Source organism: Rattus norvegicus, chromosome 2 (genome assembly GCF_021556685.1).
Source record: "Rattus norvegicus strain SHRSP/BbbUtx chromosome 2, alternate assembly SHRSP_T2T, whole genome shotgun sequence".
Classification (NCBI taxonomy): Eukaryota; Metazoa; Chordata; class Mammalia; order Rodentia; family Muridae; genus Rattus; species Rattus norvegicus.
This window is the reverse complement of record NC_141535.1, coordinates 176,448,294-176,465,640: the sequence shown is the minus strand read 5'-3', so window position 1 is coordinate 176,465,640 and position 17,347 is coordinate 176,448,294. Positions and strand designations below refer to the sequence as shown.

At 47.7% G+C, this 17,347-nt stretch overlaps 1 long non-coding RNA gene and 1 other non-coding gene across 2 annotated transcripts; both read left to right on the top strand.

Annotated features, from left to right (window-relative positions):
• Nucleotides 1-9,233: 9,233 nt before the first annotated feature.
• On the top strand, nt 9,234-12,590 carry LOC103691619 (uncharacterized). The gene is made up of 4 exons (XR_015676434.1): nt 9,234-9,534; nt 11,431-11,616; nt 11,736-12,079; nt 12,290-12,590. It is a non-coding gene; the product is annotated as an uncharacterized LOC103691619 (long non-coding RNA).
• On the top strand, nt 12,043-12,123 carry Trnav-aac41 (transfer RNA valine (anticodon AAC) 41). Its single transcript has one exon. It is a non-coding gene; the product is annotated as a tRNA-Val (tRNA).
• Nucleotides 12,591-17,347: the final 4,757 nt, after the last annotated feature.

Here is a 17,347-nt window from a genome sequence, read left to right as displayed (position 1 = left end):
TGTAAATGTCTGTTAACTGTGTTTCAATATATAGCTGGGTTCCTTCGTGACACTTGGAGGTTTTATTCGTTTGAAAACCTGCTCCCTGCTGGGGCCTGGGCTCTACATAACCACAACACTGTATCAGGAGAGCGGAAAAGGACAGGTTATGCGTGGGACCATCAAAGGAGTTTCTCGGGGCAGGGGGGTCCGGGGAGGGACTTTCTCAGCCCAAGGGATCTTACCCCACCCTGCTTCTCTTACTGGTGCTGAGGACAGGCGATCCTAGGTAAGCATCTCTCAATGTGCTTCTGTGGCTATCGGTTGCACTGCGACAGCCCTAGCTAAGTATGGTGGTACATACCTATAATCTGAGCACTCAGTGGAGCTGAGGCAGGAGGACTGCTGCGAGTTCAAGGACAGGCTAGGCTCCTGAGCGAGACCCTGACTGAGGGTGCGCAGGCACTTGGTAAGTTTTTGCTATCACTTAACAAGCTTGGAGTGGAGGACAGGCAGGAAAAGAACCTAGGGCAAACAGTGGACCAGTCTGACATTGCTGTACCAAGAGACAGGACAAGGGCAGCCATCTGGTTTTCCATGCTCCTGGTCGATATTCAGGGAACACCTGCCAAGTGCCAGCTACTGGTGGGACAAAGAAGACATTGTCCGGACTTTCAGACACAAAGATCTCCAGGTGCGGTGCTGTACTGTAATCCTGGTGCTTGGGAGACAGAGGTAAGAAGACAGAGTTCAAGGACAGTGTGGGCTATGTATGCTTTGTTAGAACACAACCAGGGCCAGTCCGATGGCTTCGTGGTAAATGACTTGTTATGAAGGTCTGATGACCAGCATTTGATCACAGAAGCCACATAAAGGCAGGAGGGAACTGTCAGAAGGTGTACTCTGCCTCCACATATACTCAAGTGCACGCAGGTGCACATGCACGCACACACACAACTGCACAACCATTAAAGTTCTTGTGCTGGCTAGTTTTATGTCAACTTGACACAGGCTGTAGTCATCTGAGAGGAGGGAATCTCAAATGAGAACCTCCATAAGTTCAGGCTGTAGTAAGGCATTTTTAAAATTAGTTATTGCTGGGGAAGGGTCCAGCCCATCATGAGTGGTGTTATCCCTGGGCTGGTGGTCCTGGGTTCTATAAGAGAGCAGGCTGAGCAAGCCATGAGGAGCAAGCCAATAAGCAGCACCCCTCCATGGTCTCTGCATCAGCTCCTGTCTTCAGATTCCTGCCCTGTTTGAGTTCCTGTCCTGACTTCCTTTGATGATGGACTATGATGTGGAAGTATAATCCAAAATAAGCCCTTTTCTCTGTCTTGTGTGTGTGTGTGTGTGTGTGTGTCTGTCTGTCTGTCTGTCTGTCTGTTTGTGGAGGCAGAGTTTTTCTTCATAGCATTGACTGTCCTGGAACTTGTTCTGTAGACCAGGGTGGCCTCAAACTCAGAAATCCTCATGCCTCTGCCTCCCAAGTACTGGGATTAAAGGCATGGGCTACACATTCATATTCTCTCTCTCTCTCTCTCTCTCTCTCTCTCTCTCTCTCTCTCTCTCTCTCGTGGTGCCAACTTGCCTTTTGATTATGGTGTTTCATCGAAATAATGATGACCCTAACTGAAACAGCTCCTATTTAATTCCATATCTGTTAGGGTGAACTGGCTAGTTTTATGACAACTTGACACGTAGTCATCAGAGAAGAGGGAACGTCAACTGAAAAAACACCTCCATACAATCAGGCCGTAGGGTATTTTCTTAAGTAGTAATTGATGGGAGGAGGCAGCCCATTGTGGGTGGCACCACCCCTAGGCTGGTGGTCCTGGGATCTATAAGAAAGGAGGCTGAAGAAGCCATGATGAGAAAGCCAGTTGGCAGTACCCCTCCATGGCCTGTGCATCAGCTCCCACCCCCAGGTTCTTGCCCTGACTTCTTCAGTGATGGACTATGTATGACACGGAAGCACAAGTCAAGTAGACCCTCACCTCAGGCCTGGAATCTGACCACAGCATCCCATCACAGCAATGGTAGTCCTAACTATGGTAGACTATCACAACACACACACACACACACACACACACACACACACACACACACACACAGAGTGAGCGGCAGGTGCAGTGTAGCATGATTAAATGCCAGGGGCGGTGGAAATAGCCAGGAAACCCCATTTTTACCTGGTCAGAGGAAGCCTGCTTCAGGGAGGAGTACACGGTGCTCTCTTGTGGAGCACGGAAGGCCTTGCAGACAGGAGATCACCCATGAGAGAACAGGGGTCAGCTGAAGATCCCTGAACTTTCTAGACCAGGCAAGGCTGGTGACTGGAATAGGGGGTGCTTGTGGTTTCAACACTTAGAATAAACGTCTCAGTCACCGTTCTATTGCTGTGAAGGGACACCATGACCAAGGCAACTCTCAAAAAAAGAAAGCACGTGGGTGTTGGTGGCTACTTACATAGGGTTAGTTAGTCTGCTATCGTCATGGTGGGGAGCACAGCAGCAGGCAGATGTGGAATTAAAGAAGTAACTGAGATCTACATCCTGATGCTCCGGGAGAAAGGGGGAGAGAGACAGGACCTGGAATGGATTTCTGAAACCTCAAAGACTCTCTTTCTCCAGCAAGGCACACCTCTTAGTCCTTCTAATCCTTTCAAACAGTTCAGCTCCCTGATGATGAGACATTCAAATATATGAGCCTGTAGGGACGTTCCCATTCAAACTATCACAGTAGGGCTTAGCAAGAGGTAAAGATGCTTGCCACCAAGCCTGATCACCTCCGGCTGATCCCTGAGTAGCACATGGGATAAGGAGAGGACGATATTCTGGAAGCTGGTCTCTCACCATACCCTGGACAAAACAAGTAAAAGAAAAACTTTTTTATTTCAAGACAGGGTTTCTTTGTGAAGACCTGGCTGTCCTAGAATTTGCTCCGTAGATCAAGCTGATCTTGAACTCAGAGACCCACCTGTGCTGGGATGAAAAGTGTGTACCACCACTGCCCAGCAACAAAATTTTTAAATATAGAAATAGTCCAAATATGAGGGGACTGTGGTTCGTGGGTAGTGAAGTAAACAAGGTTTTGTTTTCTCAGCCCTGTGGCTTCTTAGACCTTACTACTGTGGTAACACAAGTGTCTAATAAAATTATTTTTGTTGCTACTTAATGTTTATTTATCCTATGTATTTATCGTATATGAGTACACTGTAGCTGTCTTCAGATACACCAGAAGAAGGCCTCAGATCGCATTACAGATGGTTGTGAGCCACCATGTGGTTGCTGGGAATTGAACTCAGGACCTCTGGAAGAGCAGTCGGTGCTCTTAACCTCTGAGCCATCTCTCCAGCCCTAGACCCTTCATTTTTACAGGAGGGACAGCCACAGGCATTCAGGTGTCTACCTCAGAGCCAGAACTAGAACTCTGCATACTGAATCTTCATCTTCTCTTCTGTCATACAGAGTCATCAGAGGGGAAAATGTCCACAGTCAACAAGGAATGACAAGAAGGAGGTGCCACTCCCTCAAAGACCCCTTTCCAGTTCCCTGACCCTCGGGCATGAGCATCCTCCCTCTCAGTCAGGAACTCTTCTAGTTCCTTTCTTTTGCTGTGACAACAACAACAAAACAAAACAAAGCGTCTGATAAAAAAGCAACTTAGGAAAGAAGGGTTTACTTCAGTCCGTCACAGCAGAGGTGCTGCTGTGACAGGAGGTGGAAGCCCCGGTCACATTACATCACACTCAAGCAGAGAGAAACCAAGTTTGAAGCCAAGAATCCCAGCACTCAGGAGGCAGAGGCAGGTGGAACTCTGTAAGTTCGAGGGTAGCCTGGTCTACAGAGTAAGTTCCAAAGCCAGTCAGGACTACATAGTAAAATTTCACTTTAAAAGAAGAAAAAGGTGATGGTGTACTTACATACATAATAAATAAATAAATAAATAAATAAATAAATAAATAAATAAATAAATAAATAAATAAGGCTGGAGAGATGGCTCAGTGGTTAAGAGCACCGTCTGCTCTTCCAGAGGTCCTGAGTTCAAATCCCAGCAACCACATGGTGGCTCACAATCATCTGTAATGAGATCTGATGCCCTCTTCTGGTGTTTCTGATGACAGCAACACTGTACTCATACATAACATAAATAAATCTTTAAATAAATAAATCAAAAAAATTATAAAAAAAAGAAAAGGGAAAGAAAGTCAGTAACAAAGAAAGAATAAGAAGAGAGAAATCAAGCATCTTGCTTCGTTGGTTTATTTATTTAAAGATTTATGTATCTTAGTACACTGTTGTTGTCCTCAGACACACCAGAAGAGGGCATCAACTCCCATTACAGATGGTTGTGAGCCACCATGTGGTTGCTGGGAATTGAACTCAGGACCTCTGGAAGAACAAGCAGTCAGTGCTCTTAACCGCTGAGCCACCTCCCCAGCCCTTGATTTATTTTTTTATTGTTTAAGACAAAGTCTCATTGTGTAGACCAGGCTGTCCTCGAACTCACAGTGGTCCATGTGCCTTTGTTTCCAGAGTGCTGGGACTAAAGATGTGTACCACCATAACCAGATTGTTTGCTACTTTTTTTTCTTTCTTTCTTTTTTTTCTTTTTCGGAGCTGGGGACTGAACCCAGGGCCTTGAGCGTGCTACTCTACCGCTGAGCTAAATCCCCAACCCTGTTTGCTACTCTTAATTAGCTTTCTGCTATCTTGCACTGTTCAGGACTCCCTGCCTTGGAAATGCCACCCACAATGAGCTGGGTCTTCCTACTTCAAGGAGTCATGACAACCCCATGCAGACATGCCCCAAGGCCAAGTTGATCGACCTGATACTTGATTAAGACTCTCTTCCCAGGAGATTCTGGGTTGCGTCTAGTTGGCAGTTAGAATTAACCAGCACAGGGCGTTGGTTGGGGATGGGCTCAGTACTTAGATAAACACAGGCCAGGGCCGTCCAGATGCTGTCCTAGGGCTTAGTCTTTGGCTAATTTTGCTGTGCCCATCCTTTTTTTTTTTTTTTTTCCGGAGCTGGGGACCGAACCCAGGGCCTTGAGCTTGCTAGGCAAGCACTCTACCACTGAGCTAAATCCCCAACCCCTGCTGTGCCCATCCTAAAGCACGGAGCTCTGAGGTAAGGCATTACCAAGCCAAGGAGCTGTCTGCACACTAGGAACGCAAGCTCCTGATGGGCAGGCAGTACCCTGAGAAGAGTCTTCCTCCTTCTTTATCTTCATATCAACACCAACAAGAGTCGCAAGTGAATCTCTCCCATTCAGCACTGCACTGCGTCACAGCCCCAAAACAAAGTTGGCATGGGCTGTGAGGCTTGGTTCGAAGTAGCCATGTTCTCTCCTGCGTGAGAGAGTATGCTCCGGCTCCAGGCAGCCAGAGAGATCATGGTTCTTTGCAACCCAGACCTGGGAACGGAGTCCTGCTGTTTGTGGCTGGATGCCCGACCAGAGCCTGAAGTTCTGCTTAATGTCCACCAGATGGCGGTACATCTAGCCTGAGGGCTCAGTCATGGTGGGCATAGAGCTTGAGAAGTGGGGTTTTTGTTGGTTTTAAGGTTTTTCTCCTCCTCGCCCCGATCCTCACCCTTCCTCTTCTGTCTCCTCCACCTTCTTTCTCTTTCTCCCTTCTCTTCCCTCCTCTTCCTCCTTTTTCTTTCATCTTCTCCTCTTTCTATTTCTTTCTTCTCCTCCTTCTGTTTGGGTTTGTTGTTGTCGTCGTCGTTGTCGTCATCGTTGTGGTTTGGTTTCTTTAGGTTTGGTTTTTTGGTGGTGGTGGTTATTTGTTTTGATACAAGGTAGTCCTGGTTGTCCTGGAACTAGCTATGTAGACCAGGTTGGTTTCAAACTCACAAGAGATCCACCAGCCCTCCCAAAACAGGATTAAAGGTGTGTGCCACCATCCGTTTTTGTTTGTTTGTTTTGTTCTGTTGTTGTTTTTTTCTTTTTTAAATTGAGAGAGTCTTGTGAATCCCAGGTAAATCTTTTTTTTTTTCTTTTTCTTCTTTTTTTCTTTTTTCTTTTTTTTCGGAGCTGGGGACCAAACCCAGGGCCTTGGCACTCTACCACTGAACTAAATTCCCAACACCACCCCCCCCCCCGGGTAAATCTTGAATTCACTATTCGTTATGGAGGACAGCCTGAATGAAATTCCTGTTCCCCCTGATCCTAAGTGTTGGGATCATAGGAATTACATGCCATGCCCAGGTTTTTATTTCTATTTATTTGTCTACCTATTTATTTACTTATTTATTTTGATTTTTCATGACAGGGTTTGTCTTTGTAGTCCTGGCTGTCCTGGAACTCTGTAGACCAGGCTGGCCTTGAACTCACAGAGAGTGCTGAGATTAAAAGTGTGTGCCACCACCCGATTCTTGTCCAGGTTTTTAAAATTATTTATATTTAATTTTGTGTGTATGAGTGTCTAGCTGCATATATGTATGTGATTCTGTGTGTGTGTATATGTGACTTTGTGTGTGTGTGAGAGAGACTCTGTGTATGTGTGTGTGTGTGAAACTCTGTGTTTGTGTATGTGACTCTGTGTGTGTGTATGTGACTCTGTGTGTGTATATGTGTGTGACTCTGTGTGTGTGACTTTCTATGTTTGTGTGTGTGTGACTCTGTGTGTGTATATGTGTGTGACTGTGTGTGTGTGACTTTCTCTGTTTGTGTGTGTGTGTGTGACTGTGTGTGTATCTGGACTTTCAGACAGCTATGAGACACCTTGTGGGTGCTCAGAACCAAATCCAGGTCCCCTGCAAATGTTCTTAACCAATGAGCCACTCTCCAGCTACAGCTTTCTTCCCCACCCCCAGTGTCTTGCTCTATACTTCAGGCTGGAAGTGATTTCTCTGCATAGCCTCCGGTGTGTGTGTGTGTGTGTGTGTGTGTGTGTGTGTGTGTGTGTGTGTGTGTTGAACAGAGTCTTATACTCTAGCCCACTGAACCATCACCTACTCCTGGATTGGGAAGGATTTGTGAACTATGAAAGGGTGAAGGGTGTCATGGAGGAGCAGGGGCAGGCTTGGGCCAGACCTGTCCAGTCTGGAGCTTCTCAGCCCCTGTATCTTATGCATCCTCTTCCCCCTCCTTCTCCCTTTTTCTCCCTCCCCTCTCCCCCTCTCCCAACACACACACACACACACACACACACACACACACACACACACTGCTTTACTGCTTTTGTGGGAGCTGGGGAATCTCAATTGAATGTGGTGGTGACATCTGAGGCATCTGGGATGGGCACCAGCTGGAACCAAGAAACAAGGACTGCACTGAGAAGGAGCAGAGGACATGACTGAAGATGGAGGTGACTTTGGTGGGGCATAGGGGTTGGCATGGAGAACATGGGTGGGAGATATAGGGACACAGCCCTAGGACAAAAGACTGGGAGAGTGTGAGGCTGTCCCAAGGGAGGGCCCAGACCTGCTGGAGCCAGCTCAACCAAAGACTCTTCAGGAGCAGAGCAGCAGGGAAACCCTGTGCTATGGGTTTGCAACCTGATCTGGGAGTCCAGCTTCCTCTGGCCATCTCTGGTTGGCCAGTAGGGGCAGATATGGCTTCTCCCCTGGAGGGTCAATACCAATCTCTAGGCCTTCATCACAGCCAGCATCTGGCCCCCAGTAATTGTAGGGTTGTCAAGCCTGGCTATAAAGGCATGGTTAGGCCAGCTCAGGAACCAGGGAGAGCTAGGCTCCCTGCCCCTGAGAGGCTGGGATTGTCTAGGGAACACTCTGCTTAATCCCCATTCTAACTCTGCACACTTCAGCTCTCTCTTGCTCACAGAATCTCACAAGTGCACAACCCCCACCCAATCAAACTCACTGCTCAGTGGGGAAAATGGGGCGACAACCCTGAAGGGGCCTTAGAAAGGAAAACATGGGCTTGTTTACACAGCTGAGGTGCAAGGGACCTCACACTATGCCAGAGGGACTAACTAGCTCAGGTCCCCATAGGCAGACTCAGTGCCATAGACCACGGACATACCGCACACACAGGTGTGCCTGCTGGAGCCGCTTCCAACCGCAGCTACACACACAAAGGAAGGGGTTTAGGAGCAGCCCAAGTCACACTTCTATCCAGGGTCACACAGGGTGGCTGACACAGAAAATGGCACAGTTGTCCATACAGATCAGCTGACAGTCCCAACAAAACAAACAGTGTGGGGTGCCAACAAGGGCAGTGGCCAAATAAACGTCTGGGAAAGGGCAGAAAGGGAAGAGGGAGTATTGCAGCCGCATTCACATTCCTGGGATCTGCAGGGCACAGGCACAGCCACTCACAGGACACAAAAGCCACTCTGAGTGTGCACTCAGGCACAGTCACAAACCCGGGGTGGAGCTCCCAGCTTCTTCCCATATACTCAAGAGACACGGCCCAGGCCCTGCACCTTGGTGCCCACACACCTCCCCCCAGGGGCTGGAATCCTCCGCCTCCACACTGTTTTGCAGATAGAAAAGACAATGAAGGACTATCTGGAAGAATTTAGTCTGAGGTCAGAGAGACCTTTCTGCCCACACCACAGACAGACTTACCCAGACACACACACACACACACACACACACACACACACACACACACGCACGCACGCACGCACATCAAGACCTCGAGCCTCAGGGAAGGGCCTATGGAGACCGAACAGTGTCTGTCTCACCCACGTGGGGCTATGCCCATATCTGCCTACCTGGGTCCCACAAGGGACCATGAGGAAACAGCCCACGCAGATTCCCCTGACAGAGAAAGTTGATCCTGGTATTCCTTGGTACACTGAGGGCAGTCACTTAGATAGCTTCCAGGGGTGAGAAAAGAGAGGGACCCCCCACAAAGGCCCCCACAACAGGTCTTGAAAAGGGGACTTACTCCCTGAGTGTCAATCACCCCCACACGGACTGACTGGAGCTGCACTTTGGGTTTAGCTGGGCCTCTAGGTACAACTATGTAAGCTCAGCACTTGACAGTGGGGGGGGTCCAGTGTTCAGGGGTAGCCTCAGCTATACAGAGAGGGCAACTGGGATACAAGAGATTCCCTCTCAAAAGAAACAACGCACACCTTTGGATGTGGAACCCAGACTAGAGTGACTGTGTGGGTTGTCCGAGGTGGCTATGAGAAGGATCTGAGGCCTCGGGATGGTGGACAGCTTCCTAGTAGTGGGGAGGGCGCACCACAGGGGGACTGAACAGCCAAACTGAACCAAAGGGCAGAGCCTGTTCTTTCACAGTACCTACAGTCACAAAAGCATTCCCCCTCAGAGCAGAGCGGAGCACGCCCTTTTTACACAGAGTGCTTCTGTGAACAGCCTCCTTGAGCAAGAGGTTACCTCTCACTCCCTAAACCACCGCCACCTTGGTCCCACCCCGCCATGGCAGCACTGTTCCCAAGCTGCTGGAACTGTGAAAATGGAGTCCCCTGGAGATTCTCCCTTATCTGTGATGCCTTGTCTGTCAGGCAGCCTGTCTGCTGGGACCCACAGTTAATGAACCTCCTTCTTTGACCACTGACAGAGGAACCCCGACATCATCTAACAGTCTCTGAGATGTCCAGGTCTAAGGTGAGCAGAAGGTGCGCCCCCCACCCCGCACCCGCCCCACCCCACCCCACCCTGAAGCTCTTTGAGAGTTTTTTCTTTTTTTTTTTTTTTAAAGATTTACTTATTTTATGTATGTGAATACACTGTATGTGTCTTCAGACACCAGAAGAGGGCATCAGATCCCATTACAGATGGTTGTGAGCCACCATGTGGTTGCTGGGAATTGAACTCAGGACCTCTGGAAGAGCAGCCAGTGCTCTTAACCTCTGAGCCATCTCTCCAGCCCCTTGGAGGATTTTTTTAAAGAAACATTTCTTACAGTGCAAACCTGTCTCTGACTGATTGTTTCAGCCTTTAAACCTCTGGAAGTGCCTTTCTTCACTTCCTGTTCCAAAGGCACCAACACAGACTCCCGGCTCAATTGTCTCCTGTGCTGTTGGCTTCTGGAGAGGGGTCAGCTCCCGTCCTGTCTTCACACGGTGGGCTTGCTACTAAGTCTTTCCTCTTCGCTGGTTCTCAGCAGCTACAAAGGCAGCCTAAGGAAGGCAGAACCGAAAAAGCAGCCAGCGACCAGGGTGCTCAACCTGGCCCGATGCAACCTTTGTAAGCATTCACAAGCAGCCCTAGGACAGCAAGCGCATCTACACAGACAGAGGGGTGAATGCAAAATTTCAGTAGCCACGCTCCTTAGATTGACCCCGCACCAGCCTTTGGACATTTTGTTTCAGTGAATAAGAATGGAAATTATAGCTGGGGGGATTTAGCTCAGTGGTAGAGCGCTTGCCTAGCAAGCGCAAGGCCCTGGGTTGGGTCCCCAGCTCTGAAAAAAAAAAAAAAAAAAAAAAGGAAATTACTTTAATCCCAGCACCTGGGGGGGGGCAGAGGCTGGTGGGTCTCTGCATTTGAGGCCAGTCTGGTCTGCAGAGTGAGTTCCAGGATGACCAAGGCTACACAGAGAAATCCTGACTTGAAAAAACAAAAAAAGAAACAAAAGAAAAGAAGAGAAAACAGAAATCATAAGCAAGGTGTGGTGACTGGCACACTGACACATGCACACACACACACACACCCCTATACCCTCAACACACAATTTCCTGGAAGTTGGTCATGGTGGCACACACAGCAATTAAGTCATAAAGGCATGTGGATCAGGAGTTCAGCCTCAACCTTGTCTCAAAACAAAACAGAAAAACAAATTAGGGCCAGCGGGACTCAGAGGGTAAAGGGACTTGCCTGCCCCTGGAGTTTGATCCCTGGAACCCACATAATGGAAGGAGAAAAACAGCTCTCACAGATTGTCCTCTGACTTCATATGTGCACTTGCAAACACACACACACACACACACATACAATACATAAATAAATATTTAAAAAGATTAAAAGCCACCCCTCCTCACCCTGGCTCTGTAGCCACAGTAATCAGTAGCTTTATTGTATTTCTGTTTTATGGTGTTTATTTATTTTACGGGTATATTGCCTGCTTATATGTCTGTGCATCGTGTATGTGCCTAGTGCCCTCAGAGTCCAGACGAGGGCACGGGATCCCCTGGAACTGGAATTATAGACAGGTGTGAATTAACATTGCTGCTAGGAACCAAACCTGGGTCCTGTGCCAGAGCAGCCAGGGTTCTTAATCATCGAGCCTCCTTTTTACCTTTTTAAAAAATATTTCCCAGATCTGCCTGAGCGACAGCTTCAGTGACCCGTCTCTCTGCGTCCTGTGACACCTATGGGGTTACAAACACAGCCCAGTGCACTCTGCTTTGTATGTGGGTGCAGGGATCCAGCCCGCTTCTCATGCTTGCTGGACAGCACCTCACCTACCGAGCCATCTCCTGGGCCTCTCCAGGGGTATTTAAATGTTAAGTTTGTGCTGGGACAGGGCTCAGCACCTGACAGTTCACATTGCTCCCACAGATGACTCAAAGGCTTGGTTCCCGCCACCCATACTGGGCAGCTCAGGACTCGAGGAACAGCAGTTCCAGCGGCGTCTGGCATCTCCTTCACTGCCATCGACACTCATGTGCACACACACTCCTACAGAAACACACGAGGCATACGATAAACAAAGTAAACCTTTAAAACCCCACATTAAGTTCTACTGTAAGTATAAATTCCTAACAGTTAGCTTCAGGGACTGGGAGAGTTACGAGGGTTTGGTTTTGTTTAATTAATTAATGTTTTTGTTTGGTTATTTGTTTTGCTCATTTGTTTCAAAACAGGGTTTCTCTATGTAGTCCTGGCTGTCCTGGAACTCCCTCTGTAAACCAGGCTGGCCTTGAACTCAGAGATCCTTGAGTGCTTGGAGCAAGGCATGTGCCACGGTACTCCACTGCCAGGCTTGCTGGCTTGTTTCCAGACAGAGTCTCTCTATGTAGCTCTGGTTGGCCTTGAACTCCAAACTGGTCTCCAACTCCCTCCACCTGCCTTCGCTTCCCAAACGCCTGGACCAATGGCATATGCTACTATGCCCAGCCCATAGGTTATCTTCAAGAGCTCTTTGTTATTTTCCTTTTAAAACAATGGATCTTCGGGGTTGGGGATTTAGCTCAGTGGTAGAGCGCTTGCCTAACAAGCACAAGGCCCTGGGTTCAGTCCCCAGCTCCGAAAAAAAGAACAAAACAAAACAAAACAAAACCTTGGATCTTCATTGGATGTGTGCTGTGAATAGATTAACGATATGTGTAAAGGACTCTAGCAGTGTTCCTGAAACCGTACCACTCAAGCGCAAAGTGCAAGTCAAATTTTTTTTTTCGGAGCTGGGGACCGAACCCAGGGCCTTGTGCTTGCTAGGCAAGAGCTCTACCACTGAGCTAAATCCCCAACCCCTCAAGTCAAATTTTATATTAAGATTTTAACCACAATGGGGCTGGAGAGATGGCTCAGAGGTTAAGAGCGCTGACTGCTCTTCCAGAGGTCCTGAGTTCAATTCCCAGCAACCACATGGTGGCTCACAAGCATCTGTCATGGGATCTGATGCCCTCTTCTGGTGTGTCCGAAGACAGCTACAGTGTACTCATATACATAAAATTTCTTAAAAGTTTAAAAATGAATAAATAAAAATAAAAATTAACTTCAACTTTACAACTACTTTTCACTTAAAAACATGATATAGCTTCATGAAGACTTACTTTTAAAAAGAACTGGGTGTATTTGTGTTTTCCTGCATGTATGTGTATGTGCTGCATATGTCTGGTGCCTTCAGAAGCCAGAAAATGTTGTTGAATCCCTGGAACTGGAGTTACAGATCGTTATGAACTATCATGTGGGTGGTCAGAATCAAAACCAGGTCCTTTGTAAGAGCAGCAAGTGCTCTAACCACTGAGCTGTCTCTCCAGCCCACGTAGGCTTCTGTGCAGTGCATCGGAAGTAGCTCCTGCCCTAGGGGATCTGACTCCCTCGCATACTTGACAGTCATTAATTAATGACACAGTAGGCTAGAATTATTTTAATATTTATTAATTTATTTTTATGTATGGGGGCTCTATCTGCATGTACATCTCCATGCCAGATGGCTGTGAGCCCCCATGTGGTTGCTGGGAATTGAACTCAGGACCTATGGAAGAGCAGGCAGTGCTCTTAACCACTGAGCCATCTCTCCAGCCCTGATGAAAGGTTTATAAAAATACTTCTTTCAGTATGTTTACCCCTTCCTCAGAAACTTACATGAGTTTCTTAGAATAGATGAGACCATGGTTTGACTTTGGGTGAGCGCAGGCCACTCGTGACAGCCTTGAGTGTGCTGTGAAGCTGACTTTGAACTTGTGACCGCGCTAATTGCACTTTCCCAGGTGTGTGCCAGCACATCCAGCTTGGACTGACCCTTCTAAGGTTCACTGCTAAGCGATATTTGGCAAGAGCAGAACAGCCTTTGACCTAGGGCTAATCTAAAGAGGCAATATCACCCTGGAGTGTGTGTTGCTACACCAGCCAACGAACCAGTCAGGAGATAGAAACCACACAGTACTTTGAGCAGGGGAAGTTTAATGTGAGAACTTATTAACCATAATAAGGGATTAGAGTGGGGAGGGATTGGCTGGCAAGAAGTCAACAGGAACTCCAAAAGAATACGGGAATTGTCAAGCACACTTGTTGTTCAGGAACTCTGGAAGTTGAGGCAGGAGGATTACTTAATTCCAGGAGATCAGGGCCCACCTGGGCAACATAGTTAAGTCTCCAAGTCTAAAATAATAATGATAAAAATAGCGATAATAAATGTTTTAAAGAGGGGTTGGGGATTTAGCTCAGTGGTAGAGCGCTTGCCTAGGAAGCGCAACGCCCTGGGTTCGGTCCCCAGCTCCGAAAAAAAGAACCCCCCCAAAAAAAAAAAAACACCTAAAACATAAATGTTTTAAAGGAGAACACAGGGAATGGCGGATATAAGGACAGACAGCCACTTCCAGAGTGGTCCAGCGGCAGGGGCAAAAGAGCTGCAGCTGTTGCAGAAATCATTGGGGATGCGTCAGCATCGGGAGGAAAGCTCCCTTCTCTGACTGCCTCGCCAGCGCCCCCTCCAGTTTTGCAGAGCTCTGGCGATGAAGTTTAGAGCTAAGAGGTTGTGCGTCTGGAACCGGCCGGCTGAGAGTAGTCATCACAAGACTGACTGCCTTTCAGCTCTGGCTTGTGGGAAGGTGAGATATTGGTGGCCCTGGGGCGAGCTCTGCTTTCCTTCTCCCACGGTTCTTAGCAAACAAGACTGGCTTCCCTGCAGGCTGCGTTACTCATCCAAAGCCTCGTTGAAGGACGCCGAGCAGGTCTCCGAAGTCTCTTCTCTGGGCAGCTCCTCACGAGGACTCTGCTGCAAACTATTAGAGCAGCCTTGATCTTCCTGGGCTCCAATCCTTCCCTCCCATCCTCAGACAGACCAGCAGGCTGCATCTCCCACAGACAATCCTGGAATTTCCACCCACCCATGAACTGAATAGTCTTGGGGCTCACTTCATTTGTGTTTGCCCTCTCAGGGAGTACAGTTTTTCCTCTTCTCCTGCGTCTGATTATCAGTAATGGGAGCTATCTATTTATTTGTTTGTTTTGGTTTTTTCAAGACAGGATTTCTCTGTGTAGCCCTGGCTGTCCTGAATTCACTCTGTAGACCAGGCTGGCTTCAAACTCAGAGATCCACCTGCCTCTGCCTCCTGAGTGCCAGATTTAAAGGTGTGCGCCACCACTTCCAGGCTATGTGTTTAGTTATTTAAGGCCATAGAGAAGAAAACGGTCCCCGTGCTCCATCAGGCCAGAATCCAGAGGCCTATGTAGCAGGGATACAGAATGGGCGCAGTGAGAGAATATGCGTTTAATGTTTGGAAGGCCCGAGGCACGTCCTCGGGTGTCAAAATAAACACACAACAGAGCTGAGGCCACACAAATGGCCCTTTCTACTCTTTTTTTTTTTAAGATTTATTTATTTATTATTTATAAGTACACTGTAGCTGTCTTCAGACACACCAGAAGAGGGCATCAGACCCCATAACAGATGGTTGTGAGCCACCATGTGGTTGCTGGGAACTGAACTCAGGACCTCTGGAAGAGCCGTCAGTGCTCTAACCACTGAGCCGTCTCTCCAGCCCGCACTTACTACTCTTGCAGAGGTTCAATTCCTACAACCATCTGTAACCCCAGGCCTAGGGGAGCTGACGCCCTCTTCTGACTTTCGAAAGCTCCTACATACACATGGAACACATATGTGCACTCAGGCTCACACACATAAAAAGACAGAGTCAATAAATGCTTTTTTAAAAGAAAACTCTAGTCTGAGTGTGAGGGTGCGTGCACAGAGTCAAGTGACCCTCTGTTAGTGAAAGGTCAATTTGGTCCTTTATATAATGAGTTTGAGGCCAGCCAGAGCTACACAGTGAGACCCTGTCTCAAAAAACAAACAAACAGGGGTTGGGGATTTAGCTCAGTGGTAGAGCGCTTGCCTAGCAAGTGCAAGACCCTGGGTTCGGTCCTCAGCTCCGGAAAACAAACAAACAAACAAACAAACAAACAAACAAAAACCAAAAATCAAGCCCAAGACCCTCATCCCATTCACAACCACCCTGTGATTTTGGGAGTCTTTCCTCCCAAAATGACTGTGACTTTGGTTGCTTTTTAAATAGACTTTGCAGAAGTCCTGCACAGCAGACCTAGGGGCTGGAGAAATGGCTCAGTCGTGGAGAATGCCTGTTCCAAAGGACCTGAATTCTGACCCAAGTCCCTGAACTAGGCAGCTCCTGTAAGGCTCTGTAACTCTGCATCCCCAGAGTTCAATACCTCCAGCTTCCGCTGATACCTGCACTCACATGTACACACCTAAAAGCAGACACACGCTCACATGTAGTTTAAAAGTATAAAAAGAAATCTTTAAAAGAAGGAGGGGGGAGAGATGGGTGTAGTGGTCCATGCATTTACTCCCAGCACTTGGGAGGCAGAGACAGGTGGATCTCTGAGTTTGGGGCCAGCCTGGTCTACAGAGTACGGTCCGGGACAGCCAGAACTATTGAGACCCTGTCTTGAAAAAACAAAAACAGAAACAGAAAGGAGGAGAGGACGTGGAGCATGGAGCTGCTTCTGATTCCTGGCTGTGGTTACTAGCACGAAGCCTCTGCTAAGACCTGTGATGTGGCTCAGTGGTAAGAATGGCAGCCTAGCACGCTAGGCTCTGGATTCCACCCCAGTACCAAAACAAAAAACAAACGAAAACACAGCTCTATATCTCAAATTTTATAATATGCCCCTCTTTTATAACAGGGAGGCCTTGCATTATAATGTACACATCACCCCTTTAATTGTCTATAGTTAATTTTACTAGACCACAGCGATAGTTTTACACAGTTAAATGGGACCAAACAACTTTGATGGGAAACCATAGCTCCTGCTGTTGACGGAGGAGCTCGGTGGGGGAGCACTGTGTGGGGATGTACAGGGTCCTGAATTCAGTCCCCCGAGCTGCTAAACAAAACAAACAAACAAACCCAGCTCCCTTGACAACCTCTCATAGCCCCCAATCCCACAGGCAAGCCCGCCACTAGATTCTTTTCTATATACCTTACATTTCCAAAGCTGTGGTCTACAAGGAAAGCTGTCGTCTTGTGCTGGTGTTAGACTTTAGTACCTTCCCCCAGGAAGGTGAGGGTTTGATTTTTTTTTTTTTTTTTTTTTTTTTTTTTTTTTTTGTCTTACCCCGACCTGGTTCAGGGCTGACACCCCTTCCCGATGGGTTAAATGAAAAGATTTGGTTAGATCAACATTTAGCTTTTAGTTGGTTATGAAACTGTAACACTCTTCCCCATCGAGCATGTGTTTGTCTGTGAGTCATTTCTATTTCTTCAGCATTTTCTTTCTCTCGGAGCTAGTAATTAACAGGAAAGACCAACCACCCAAGAGAGACAAGGCCAGAGACTACGAACAGTTCACAGGAAGGAAATGCAAATGGCTTTTAAATTTTTAAAAAGATGCCCAACCTCACACAGAAGATAAGTGAAAATTAAAACTACATCGAGAGAGCGTTTCTCATTCTCAGCTTGGCAAAACCCCAGAAGTTTACAACACAGTCTGTTGATGTGGTCTTGGGGAACAGGCATTTTCCTGCACTGCCAGGGGGAAAGCAGGAAGTGAGACTGGGAGACAGCAAGAAAATTATCTATGCATGTCCCTTCTACGCAGCATTCTCACTCTGTGGAGCCCTTCCCTCAGCTGGGCTTGTGTACATGGACATGATGTGTGTGTGTGTGTGTGTGTGTGTGTGTGTGTGTGTGTGTGTGTGTGTGGTGTGTACTCATTGTGGCACCACAATAGGAAAACACTGGAAACAACCAATGTGTTCCTCTCTGGAGGGCTGCTTAAATAAGCTAAG